The sequence below is a fragment of the Lemur catta genome, chromosome X (assembly GCF_020740605.2).
Source record: "Lemur catta isolate mLemCat1 chromosome X, mLemCat1.pri, whole genome shotgun sequence".
NCBI lineage: Eukaryota > Metazoa > Chordata > Mammalia > Primates > Lemuridae > Lemur > Lemur catta.
Window position 1 is genome coordinate 5,653,597 of NC_059155.1, and position 12,943 is coordinate 5,666,539.

The following is a 12,943-nucleotide window of genomic DNA, read 5'->3' on the forward strand; positions in this document are numbered from 1 at the left end:
AGCTTGGGCAGCTGAAAATACAGTCACCTTGTCACCCAGATAGAGAGCACAGGGGAAGGTGGCTCTGGCTAAGAGTAGAAACCAGGAGACCAGGAAGAAGGTGGGCGGTGGGGGTGGGGCACAGGCTGGATGAGGATGGTGGTGGCAGTGGAAGTGGGCTCTCTATAGGCCTTGGAGGTGGAGTAGCACTCAAGACCTGCTGCTTGATTGGACATGGGAGGCGAAGGAAGGAAAGGAAACCAGTTAACACCTAGACCATTGGCCTGCGCATCTGGGAGGTGCCTTTGATGATGAAGAAGATCGAGGGAAGAGTAGTTTGGAGGGCACAGGATGGGGGAAAGGAGTTTGTCTTGAATATTTTTATTTTGAGTTGACTCTTAGACATCCATGTGATGATCTCAAGTAACAATAGTAGCAACAGTGAACATTCATCGACCACCACCATGTAACAAGGTCTACCTATTAATATTCTAAGCACTTTATGTGTGCCATCTCCCATAACCTCACAACAACCCCCGAAGGTAGATGATGGTACTCTCACCTCCACTGTACAGGTGAGAAATTAAAACTCAGAAAGGGCAAGTAACTTGCCCAAGGTCACACAGCTATTAATTGACACAGCTGAGATTTGCACGCAGATAGTGTGGTTCCAGAGTGTGTCCTCCTAACCTTTATGCGTGCAGATAAGCAGGGTGTCAGAGAAGCCAAGGGAAGCAAGATTTTCGAGGAGAGAGTAAGTGAGGGCAGACATGTGAACACTGGGTTTGGCAATATGGAGATCATTAGTGACAGGAGCGATTTTAGGGGCGTTGTAGGTTGAAACCTTGATGTTTATGGGAGTTTATGGGAGAATGGGGGAAGTAGAGACAATGAGTCTAGACAACTCTTTTGAGGGGTTTTGCTCAGTAGAGGAACAGAGGATGGGGCAGTAACGGGAAGCAAGAGTGTGGTCGTGTGAGATTCTTTTTTAAAAAAGTATGTTTATGGGAATGATCCAAATGAAATGGACATCTCTGTGATGCAGAAGAGAAAGGGACGATTACAAAGAGGGCAGAGGAGAAATTTACATTGGCGCCATTCTGCACAGCTGTGGGACCTGTGCCAGCAGTTCTTCGCCTCAGGCCAGGTATGAAGATGTTTAGATTTGTTCAGATTTGATGTCATAACAGGTGGAAATGACAAAGGGACAGAAGATTAAGATGTTAACAAGAACTCAAAGTGACAGTCATGGACCCTAAGCTGGCCAGGGCGGGAACAAAGCGAGGAAAGGGCTGACGGAGGGACAGAAGTGGAGGGCCTTGGAGGCAGTCAGTGCAGGAGTGGTCGCCAGCCGGCTGCAGAGAGGTTGGGGCAGGAGAGTGGAGGCTGCACCTGTGGGAGGGGGTCGCTGCAGTGGGATTGACAGGGTCTCCGGAGACACCTGGGAGCCTGAGAGTTGGGGATGGCTTGTCCACAGGCAGGGATGCTGAGGTCACACACTTACTGCCCCTCCTCCCAGGCACGTTCTCACATCCAGCACATCCATCCGACTGCCCGAATGTCAGATGCTGGGCACCACAGCCACGTGGTCTGAGCCTCGGGGAGGAGAGGCTTCCATCCAAGGACACGCTAGTCTACCCAGAGGGAGGCCAGGTGTGGGAGAAGGAAGCGTCCTGTGGATAGGGCTGCAGGGAACCTTGTTGGGGGAGGGAGCCTGCCTTCAGCTGAGGAGGAAGGGGAGAGCTCCCTCCAAGAAGAGGCAGAGTGTATAGGGTGGTGCTGTCCAGTAGAACTTTCTCTGATGATGGATGTATCCTCCCTCTGAGATGTCCACCACAGTAGCCACTGACCACACGGGGCTATTGAGCACTTGAAATGTGGCCAGTGTGACTGAGGAACTGAATTTCCAATATTATTTCATTATAATTCACTTAAATTTAAATAGCCACATGTGGCACCTGTAGTGACCAGTGGAGCTCTAGAGACATATGCTGGTTAGAGACCCTAGATGGGACAAGTGGGGAAGGAAGGGGAGGAGGAGCAGAGGGCACAATGCCAGGAAACCCAGAGTCATTTGGTCAAGTTCAGGGTCCTCAAGTACAGGTTACTGGGGCCAAGTGCAATGAATAGGGGCCAGATGCATCCCCCAGACAGGCTGGTCCAATTCTTTGTGATGAGAGCCAGTCCCTTCTCCCTGCACTGAGATTTAAGTTTCTGCCAAGGGGGCTTTGGCCAGCAGCAACTGGAGCAGAGGAAGGAGGAGGAGAGCAGCAGGCCTGGGTTTGAAAGGTCAGGGACCACAGTCCTGCTCACATGGATGTCGGGCAGCCGCTGAACTGTTCCCCACTCTAGTCTCTCAAAGGCTGTTGCCCTTGAGGAAATCAAGGCAGATAAGCACCCAGAGAGGTTTCTGGCAAAAACTGATGAAGAAGCATCCACCCTAGAAGAGGGGAGTCACAGTAAGCCACCCTGTCCTGTGTGAAGACGACTCGTATTTGCACTGGAGTTTCAAGGACCCTTGAAGTTCCCCTTCCCAGGTGGGCATGTCCCAAGTGCATGGGTAATGCCCAGCCAAAAGGAAAACATCCACAACTCTTGGAGCTGGACAGACGTTCAGGCTGCTGTGGCCTCAGCTCCCACAGCCAGTGGTTTAGCCAGGCCAGGTTTAGCAGGGCCCCTGAGTCAGAGCTCCCTCCCCTCGAGACAGATCTAGCTGTTAGAAGCCAGCGTTCACATTCACATGCAGCCTGCATCTCCCTGCCAGGTCTTCCAGCCTAGGGCCCCAGTCAGGTCTGGGGGGCCCCACAGACCCCAACACTGCCTCTGGCCTTCCCATTTCTTGAGTAGGTGGCAGCTTCTACACCTTTCCTCCTCTAGCCTGTGCTCACAGTGCCCAGTGGACATGGTCCTGGGCCAGCAGGAGGGCCTCTGGGGGTGGGGGCAGGCCAGGCTGCGGGGAGGAGCTCCCAGCTGAGGCCAGATAGAGTCCCCAGGCTGAGGACCACGGGCCCTGAGCGCGGCCCCTCACCGGCAGCGGCTGAGCTAAGCTGGGGACGAGGGGGCGCTGGGCAGAGAGCCCACTGTCTCCTCCTCATGACTTCCCTTCCTCCTCATCCCAGGAGCCTCCTTGCTGGCCAACTGTACTAAAACTCCGGAAAACCATGGCGGGGAGGTTTTCCAATTAGAACATTCTTTTTCCGATCTGTGGATGATTCTTAAAGCAGCAAAAAGCCATTCTTCAGGGCACGCGGGGATTATCTGCCAGCGAGGCCTTGGCTCGACGGGTGCACTCGTGCTCTGGAGGCCTGGCCTGGGGCTGCTTCAGAGCCAGAGACGAAAGGCAGAGTCTGAGTTCTGGGGCATCGGGTCACAAAGACCTAGACTGATGGCTGAGTGTTTCCTGGGCTTATCTGAAGCTGTAGACTCAAAGGGCAGTGGGAGTGCAGGCTGCAGGGGTCTGACTGCTCTCTGGGCAGGGTGGGGGTGGCAGTGCAGTGGGGGCATTTGGCAAGTGAGAGTGTGTGTGCCTGCCGGAGAGGGGGACCACAGCCTCTTAGCCAGGAGTACAGGCCAAGGCCGCAGTGGGGAGCCCCAAAGGCAAGACCTGGTGGACGGTGGGGGGCTCACTCCATATGCTAAGGGGCAGGACCTGCTCCTAGCAGAGGGCCTGGCTCCAAACACAGAGGCCCGGCCTCACAGTTTCAGGGCTCCATAGGGCCCATGCTGTGTGCAGCCACACCTGGGGACCCCTGCCCCCAGGGGACCCACCCTGCTTGGAGTCAGTGGAGTCACCCAGCAAGTGCAAACCGGTTGAGGCGCTTAGGAGGATGAGGCAGCAGGGCGGGTCCCTGAAGGGAGGAGGGAAGGAAGGGCTGAGGGTGTAAGTAGGAGCCCAGCCCTCCCCACACATGAACCCAAGCACCCCGGCCTCTCTCCAGCCGGGCGGGGGCTCCGTCCAGAGCAACTGGAGCCCCAGGTTTTCGGCCCAGCTCTGCTGCAGACTAGCTACACAGTCCTGGCTAGATCCTGCCCCTCCCCAGGCCTCCATTTCCCCCTGCATCCAGCTGGAGGGTTGAGATAAGTTGCCCTGCTGTTGCGGGGACTGCCCAGGTCATCTCCCCCTCCCTAACCTGGGAGCTCTTCAGCTAGACCAGCTTACCCCAGCTCCGCTCCCAGCAGCCACCTGCCATCCTCCCAGAGACTCCATCTCCCTCACTTGCTCATGAGCTGTGGCTCCTCTCAGCACAGGACTCACCACCTGCCACTCCCCACCTCTCCCCTCCAGGCCTCTCACCTGCCCAGACAGCCCAGCCTGGCCCCGCCGGCAAGCCCACCTCACGTAGAGCCATCACCCGCACCCTCGGAGCAGGGTCTTGCTGTGGCTACTTATCGGTGGGGAGAGACTGTCGTGTGCCCTGGAGGTGGTACTGCTGCCAAGCTGGGGGCCTTCAGGAGAACTCTGCCACAGCTGAGGGGACTGGCTGGTCTTGGAGCTGGAGGTGGGGGCCAAGGCACAAGAGGAGGTGTGAGTGGGGAGGGACACGGCCAAGCTCAGGCCAGGCAGGGGTAGAGCCCAGTGCGGAGGCAGCCAGCAGCCACCAGAGCCCTGGCCTAGAACTTGAGGGGGCTCCAAGGGCAGGTTCATAAAGCACACAGTGTTGCAGCTGAGAGTGAGTAGGAGGTCCCCTGGCATCCCTGGGAAGGAAATGTCATTCCAAACACAGGGGGCATCTTGTGCACGGTCCTGGTGATATTGGAGCACTTGGTGTGTCTGGGTCCGTGTCGTTTGGGCATATCTGGTGCCTGAGGAGGCCGAAGAAGCCAGCAGGGACCTGGATGTCTGGCTGAGGTGACTGGAAGTGGCCCTGGCAGGGGGTGGGGGTGGGAAGCATCTTTGGAAGACTCTGTTAGGGCAGTGGACAGATGGGCAGGGCAGGGCAGGGCAGTTACCGTTCGAGTCAAACCCGTTTGCAGGCAAGATCAGCTGCAGGGCCTGGCAGCCAGGCTGGGAGGGAGGAGTTGAGAGAAAGCTGGTCTCCTTGGCTGGAGCCATCGTGACTGATCTGGCCTGGGCAGGGGCTGAGTCACCTGGGACATGGGAAAAGCTCGAGGCCCTGGGGTGGCCCAGCCTGGGGCAGCCCTCACTGGCTGGCCGTGCCCTTCGACACAGCTCTTGCTCATGCTCCCAGCTGGCCCACCCTGACTCCGGGCTCTGGAGTGAGCTTGGCCTTTCCCTCTTCCTCACCTCTATGTCTGATCCACACTGTCCTCTACATTCCACCTCCATGCACTAGGAGGACAGGGCTTTTGAAGGTGACAGGAGCCCAGAGAGGGAGTATGACACGCCCTAGGTCATATAGTGAGTGTGTTTAAAAGCTAGGCTGCCAAGGCAAATCCACGGCCACCAGTAGCCATGGTGGAGGGAGGGGAGGCATTAGATGGTGGCCATGGACTGAGGCACACAGTATTGGAAGCAGAAAACTGCTTGTTGGCAAGAGACAGAGATGAACTGAAGTGGCTTTGTATACAACCCACCCAAGCACACGAGGTCACCTCCTGCCTATCTGATGAACCCCTGGAAGAGAAGGATGAGGACAGCTTCCACAGTCACAGTCAACCCTCTGTCCCTTCCTTCTGCAAATCCTTCAGATCCCCTGTGGTTGTCCCCCTGGCCAGTGATGAGTCTTTCCAGAGCTCACAGTCAAGAACCATAAAGGGTGACAGCCACTTTGCCAGATCGATGTCATGCGAGGAAAGTGACCAGCTTGGCTGGTGGCAGGCAGGAGAGGTTCGTGGGCACTTGAGTGAAGTCTTGGAGATGCGGGCATGAAGGGCATTCTAGGGAGTCTGAGTAGCAGGGCAAACGCCCCAAGGTGAGAGCACATGTGATGCATTCGGAAGACAGAAAGAGGCCAGTGTGACTGGAACATAGCCCACAAAGGGGCAGAGTGGCTGGACTGCACAGAGAGGCATTTGGCTTTTATCCCAAGAGCAAGAGGAAGCCATGGAAGCCATGTTGACATGTGTGAACTATCAACCTGACTTCTGTGTTGAGGCTGACAGGAAGGAAGGCAAGACCAGAGGTGGGGACACCAGCGAGGAGGCTGATCCTGCAGGCCAGGCCTGCAGTGGGCACAGAGAGCAGTGGGTGGATGGGTGGCCCATGGGAACGTAGACTGGCAGGCCTTGAGGAAGGAGAACCTGCCAGTCCATTCTTTTGAGCCTGTCATCCTCATGTGCCAACTCCTGGCCAACTCCATACCATTTCTTGGGCTGGCTTAACTGTCCCCTCACCTGGGAGATGGGGCTTGGGGATGCTTCTTGGCGCTCGCTCAACCCCGTCCCAGCCCAGGGCCTTGCACACAGCGAGTACTCAGCAGGCACGAAGGAACGGCCCACGCACACCAAACTGCATTTGCTCTGCGGGTCTGGCTGTGTCTCCCCACCCGGCCCGTGAGGTGGCCCCGTTTGCTGTGTTTCAGGCACCCCAGATCCCCCGAGGATGGCCTTCCAGGGCAAGCGGCTCCCTCGCTTTCTTCTCCTGCTTCCCTGCCTTCGGGACTTCCTGTATGATCTCAGCCGCCAGCGTCGCGCGCTCCCGCCCCTGTCTGGGATCTCCATCTGTAAAATGGATCTAGGAACAGTAGTTCTCCCCAGAATTAACCCGACAGCATCTGTGGAAGTCGTTGGCCCAGGGCCGGGGCCAGATCGCGCTACTAGGCAGCGGGGGCCCTTCACGTGGCGGAGGCTGCCCGGCCCGGGGCCGCAAGCCCGGAGGAATTCGCCTGGAAATTTTCCACGGCGGCGCAGCCTCCGGGAGCTCGCCGGCTGGGCGAGGGCTGCCCGGCCTTGGTTTCTCCCGCAGCCCCGCGGGGCGGGGCGGGGCCGGGAGGGGGCGGGCGGGCGGAGGACACTGGCGGGAGAATGTGCGGAATGTGCCAGGCGCATCTACCTACCCCAGGAGAGGGCAGGGGAAGGGGCCGGCCGAGGGGAGGGGCGAGGGGCGAGGCTCCGGGCGGCCGGAGAAAACCTGTTTGTTCTCCTGCGGGCGGAGCCCAGTCCGCGCCTCTTCGCCTCCCCGCGTGCTCCCCGCTGCGCCCGCGCCCCGCTCCCGCCGCCCCGGCCCGGCCTGGCCGGGCGCTGCCCACCCGAGGGAGCCCGCGCCCCGCGCCCGCCCCACGAAGCCGGGCACCTGTGCCAGGTAGGGCTGTCGAGTCGCCATCGGAAGCGGCCCGGCGGGGAGGCAGCTGGGGGCACCCGGCCCGTGTTCAGCTGGGGACAAGTCAGGGCCTCAGTTTCCCCATCTGTAATCCTTACCCGCTGCAAGCATCCCTCCGGGGGTTCCCGTTGGGGACACTGTGCTTGGTTTTCTGGTTTTCACTGTGAGTGAAGACACTAACAGAGAGAGGTAGAGGACGCCAGTGTGCCAGACCCAGGCAAGTGGCCCGCTGGCTGGCCTGGTCCCTCTGTGGTGGCCCTTTCTGGAAGAGATGGTTTGATTGTTAGTAAATGGCCGGGGCCAGGGTACTCTGAGAGTTGATTGCGGGCCTGTAAGAATCAGGGACTGTCCGATTCCTCAGTTTCCCCGCTACCTCTAGTTTTATAGATGAGGAAACCGAGACCGAGAAGCCGGCCCTTGCCCTGACGATCCCCTCACCCACCCTAAGGGCCTGGGGAAGGGGGCTGGCTGGTGGCCTGTGATGGGCATAAGCTGGGCACAGGGCAATCTCTGGGAGGGCCATGGGGAAAGTAGCTGCTCATTCTCAGACAGAAGGCGCCGAATCAAGTGTCTCTGGGTGTTATCAAGCGATCTGCAGTGCACCAGTTCTGTGACTGGATTGTTCTGATGGAGGCAGGGGCGGCCAAGAGCTGTCCTCTTTGGAAAGGCAGAGCGGTACCTTTGCCTTACAAAAAGGCCGAAAGCTCACATCCTCCTGTCTGCTCTGCTACTTCCAAGATGGGGGCACCGGGTCAGCTCTGTCAGTCCAAGGGAGTAACAGGCCAGGCTACCTCCCACCTGGGGGTGCTGGGGGCTCAGATAAGGTAGGTGGGTTTCAGAACATCTGAGGTATGGTAGGAGCTGTGTTGTCCCCGAGCCATTTGCACTGAGCCTTGACATTGTGGAAGGCTGTGCAGCAGCGTCTCAGGACAGTGAGGAGCTCTGCCTGCACTCCATGAACCTGGGGAGGGAGCCTCTCACACCGCACCCAGCAGTGGTCCAGGCCTCTGGCACCTGGACTAACTTTAGCCTTGGTCTCCTGGCCCCTCGGACTTGTGGTCGTGGCACCTGGCCAGGGGCAGGAAGCAGTCTCACTTGTTGATAGGCTTGAACAGTGGGGAGAGGGTTCTGGGTCAGAGAGCCCCAGCTCCATTTGCGCCCCCTCCTCCTGGTGGACCAGAGCTGCAGAGGGAGCCCAGGGGAGCCCCCACCTTCCCAGAGCCTCCACTGCCCCATCTGAAAAACCAGAGGCAGCTCAGAGGCCAAGACACAGATGCACAGATCAGGGGCCAACTTCCTGGCAGACCTTGGTGCTCATACCATCCCCTCATCACCCCCAGGCCACGCTAGGAGGGGAAGGAGCAGATCCTGCTCACCTGCCCCTCCCACCGCTCCCAACAGTTCCCAGGCCTTGGCATGCAGCAGGTGCGCAAGATGTGTTCATCTCCATCTTCTGGACGCTCATGAGTCAGCGACAGAGGGGGCCTATGACCACATAGGGTGCGCGGCTCTGAGTAGCATAAAAACATTAGGGGCTCCCCACTCCTGGAGCAGGAAAGCACCCTGGGCTGGAGAGGTCAGGGAAGGCTTCCTGGAGGAGGGGGCTCGGAAGCAGGAGGAGCAGCTCAGCAGCCACCAGGTCAAGGCCTGCTCATCCTCTGGGCTGCTGGAGTCTAACCTCCCCACTATTTCTGTAAGACCAAGGCCAGTTCTTCCTGCGCTCCCACATGGGGACCTGAAGGGAAATTGGCCTCATGCCTTGCCCCAAGGAGTGACCATGTATCTGGGAAGGCAGAGAGGCCACTCATTAAGGAGCTGCCATATGAATGGAAGTGGCAGCAGTGATTGTCCACCTCACTTCCTGCTCCAGACTCCAGGCAAGGCCCTTCCCATTCAAGGGCAGTGATCCCAGGGCAGCCGGCGCCTATCTCAGCCTCCCTCAGCCTGCCGTGTGCGCCTTGCCTTTCTGCCCAGCGTGCCCGCAGCCTCCTGAGCTCTGGGCCTGGGACCGGCCACAGTAGGCATCAGGCACCCGTTCCCTGAACTTTCCTCAGTTGCATGCCAAGAAAACTCCCCCAATTCTGGCTCACTGCCTTCTGGGAGACAGGGGCCACCTTCCTCCTTCCCCACTCAAGCTTCCACGGGTGACTGATCCCTTTGGTCTGGCTCTTGCTTGAAACCATAACCCATAAGGTGCCAGGTCACATGTAACACAAGCTTTCCTTCTGCTTGCTAAGGCCTGAGGCTGCCAGTCCCCTGGTGGCATGGGACAAGATCAGTGCTCGGGAACTCTTAGCAGCAGCCCACATGGCACCCCAGGCCTTTGGGCCCCTGTCCTTGGGACCATATCAGGGTCTCTGCATTTGTTCAACTGTGCTCGAAGAGAGCTGGCAGATGTAAGGGCAGTGCAGTGGGGGGGGACTGCCTACCTGCGGGCAGCACTCAGGAGAAGTTGGCATCATTGCTTCTGAGGAGATAAACTGTCCACCGTCCCATGCCTAGTAGGGTGTGTGGCGGGTGAGGTGGCATCTTTACAGCCTGGCGGTTAAGAGAACATCTCAGAGGTCAGACTGGGTTCACACTCCAGCGCGGCCATCATCCAGCTGTGCAAACGTGAACACGTCACACAACCTCTGGGGCCTTGGTTTTCTCACCTGTATGGAAGGATGGCTGAAGCCAAAGCACCTGCTGCATAGATGCAGATGGCTGGGTGCCTGGCACGGAAGTGGCACTCTGTCAGGGAGGGCAGCTGAGCCAAGACCACAGTGCCCGCCTCCAGGGCTATGGTGGCAAGGAGTGAGATGGGGGCTAGGTGGGGAGAGAGAAGCTGGCCAGGATATAGGCCCCCACCTGAGGAGAACAGTTTGAAAATCACCGCCACTCTACGCTGATGATGTGTACGGTGGCTACCCACAGTTCAGTTACTGGCTAAAGAACACAATTGTTAGGGCGATGCCTGCTTCAGATGTCTGATTTGCTTGCTTCTTGGTTTTCACTTTTTTTTTTTTTTTTAATTTAAAGCTGGGGTCTTGCTATGTCACCCAGGCTGTAGTGTAGCAACTGGTCACAGATATGATCATAGCTCACTGCAGCCTCCAACTCCTAGGCTCAAGTGGCCCTCCCACCTCAGCCTCCTGAGTAGGTGGGACTACAGGCGTGCCACCACGACGCCTGGCCCTGTTCTTACTTTTTATCTTTAACTTTTTCCCTTTTTTTTTTTTTTTTTTTTGAGACAGAGTCTCACTCTGTTGCCCGGGCTAGAGTGCCGCGGCATCAGCCTAGCTCACAGCAACCTCAAACTCCTGGGCTCAAGCAATCCTCCTGCCTCAGCCTCCCAAGTAGCTGGGACTACAGGCATGCACCACCATGCCCGGCTAATTTTTCTATATATTTTTAGCTGTCTAGATAATTTCTTTGTATTATTAGTAGAGATGGGGTCTCGCTCTTGCTCAGGCTGGTCTCAAACTCCTGAGATCAAATAATCCGCCTGCCTCAGCCTCCCAGAGTGCTAGGATTACAGGCATGAGCCACCACTCCCGGCCTATCTTTAACTTTTTTATCTTGAATTAATTTCAAACTCACAGAAAAGTTGAGACTCCGCAGAGAACTTGCAAAGCCCTATCACATTTTGCCACATTTCTCATTAGCTTTCTCACTCGTGGCCATGGAGTCTCAAGAAGTGGGCAGAGCTGGTGTCAGTTCATTTTCCCAAAGGGAAACTGAGGCATACAGAGGGACTTGCTCAAGTGCCAGTTGAGGATTAGGAACTGAGCTGGGTTAAATTCTCTCAGGGACACACACAGAGGCATTCGGTGGGCATATTCTGGTCACTTTGTGTGTTGGGTGTTGGGACGGGGGCCCAGGAATGACGGAGAACTGCGAGGGCTCGGGCAGGGCCATGGGAGGGGCGGGTCTGGGTGTCATTCTCAGTGTTTAATGTGCAGACTCAGACTGAGGTGAGGAGGCAGGAAGGAATCTGCAGCTTAAGCATATGTCCCAGGGGATTTGGCTGCCAGAGGGACCCGGAGGCCACTTTTAGAAACACCGTCTAGGCTTTTCCTGTGGGAAGCTTGCTCACTTCCCGTTTCAAGAGGGAGCTGGGAACTGGGGAAGCCCTTCCCTGGGCAGGGAGGTTGGCCCAGGCCACCTAAGGGAGTAGTCCCTCAGCCCCCCATTAACACCTGGTGAATCCCACCCTTCAGAGCTGCCCTTGGGGCTGTTGCTGGGCGCACTGAAGTGGCTGAGATGGGTGTGAGCTCTGGAGCCACACCCTGGATGAGAGAGGAGACCTAGTGGTGGGCAGGCCCCAAGCTGCTGGTGGCTGCTGGTGGTGGCCCCCAGCTTTGGCCCCATCTGTGGTCACATCTCGGGCACTCGGTCCAGCCCCCTTGGTCTGGTCCCTGTGATCTTTGGCTCAGCGTGCCACTTTCTGATGACTAGGTCAGTTTCCCTGAGAGCTTGATGTGGCAAAGAGTTGCTATGGAGAGGACAGACACAAGGGTGCCAGTCACAAGAACGGGCATCCCAGGTGAATGCTCACATCAGGCACTGCCTGGTTTAGACTGGAAAAAAAAAAAACCCAAAGACCAGGACTTGCTTCACCGCTTCTGCTCATTCTTTCATTCCTTCCCTGGGAGCCGAGGGCGCCTCCTTGGGAAAGCATCGCCCTGCGGGCCACCTCGCCTTCCTGCAGGCTCCTGGCTGTCTCCCCAGCACCCAGCCTGGCTGCTGCTCTCCCCACATGCTTGTTGCACAAATGGAAATGTGACCTTAGGCAAATGCTTTCTCCTCTCTGGGCATCCATATTCTAATCCAGAAATGGGGGCGGTGTTATAGGTGGGGGTGGACCTGAGGGGGGCCTGGGGCAAGGCGAAGGTGAGGGAAGAGTTCTTCGGGGACTCGCAGAGCCTGGGGGCAGGCGGGAGGGGTGGCTGGGTGCTTGCTTTCCTGATCACTTGTAACTAGGACAAAAGGAATTAGCTCTGCCCAATGTTAGTCAGGGCCAAATGGGGTGACTTCCTGTCACTGGCCCTGCTCTGGCAAAGACAGAATGGATGGCAGCAGTGAGCATGTGGGGTATTCCCGGGCTGGGAGGAAGAGGGAGAGAGTTGCAGTGGAGGTGGGGGGTGGGCTCTGTGACCCCTGAGCCCCTTTTGACCCCACTGGCTGCCTTGTCTGCAGGTGAGGACAGCAATTCTGCGCAGCTGGGATTGGTTCTCAGGCTGCAGAGATAGCTTGTGAGAGGGGGGCAGAGGCAGCCAGGGCCCTGCAGAGGGGCCCCCAGGGTTCCTCTGGGCCCCTTCTTGTGGTGCAGCCGGGAGGTGAGGCCCTGCTAACAATGGGAATAGCTCACCTAAGGGGCTCTGTCCAGGGATCTTGTTTGGGGTGAGGGGGTCCATGGGCCCTGCTGTCCCTAGCTTGTTGGCCCAGCCAGCCCCCTGTTCTCCACAGAGACATCTTAGAGGGCCCTGCCCAGCAGCCCTTGCTGGCCCTTGAGGCCAAGCCACCTCCGAGCAATCACTTGTCTCCAGCTTCTGAGAACTAGGAAATGGGTGCCGGACAGCCAGGAGGGATCCCAGGCCTCCCAGGAATGATGGGTGGCTAGGGCCGCCTTTCCCCCTCGGGGCTCTAACTGTCCACTGCCTTGGGAGGGAGCTGGCCCGCCACAGACGTCTGCCTCCCAGGGCCCCTGCAACTCCGACGCCGACAAGTCTGGATGCTGGGGTGTTGGGGGTGGGATGGGGA

At 57.9% G+C, this 12,943-nt stretch overlaps 1 protein-coding gene across 5 annotated transcripts in view; it reads left to right on the top strand.

Moving 5' to 3' along the window:
* Positions 1 to 7,108: 7,108 nt before the first annotated feature.
* ZNF185 (zinc finger protein 185 with LIM domain) overlaps positions 7,109 to 12,943 on the top strand; it is a 71,788-nt gene continuing 65,953 nt past the window's right edge. For 4 of the 5 annotated variants that reach the window (XM_045538572.1, XM_045538576.1, XM_045538574.1 and 1 more), the window contains exon 1: positions 7,109 to 7,180. The gene's annotated coding sequence lies outside the window, so the exon portion shown is untranslated. The remainder of the gene's footprint in view (positions 7,181 to 12,943) is intronic. The other variant, XM_045538573.1, reaches the window with a different exon arrangement.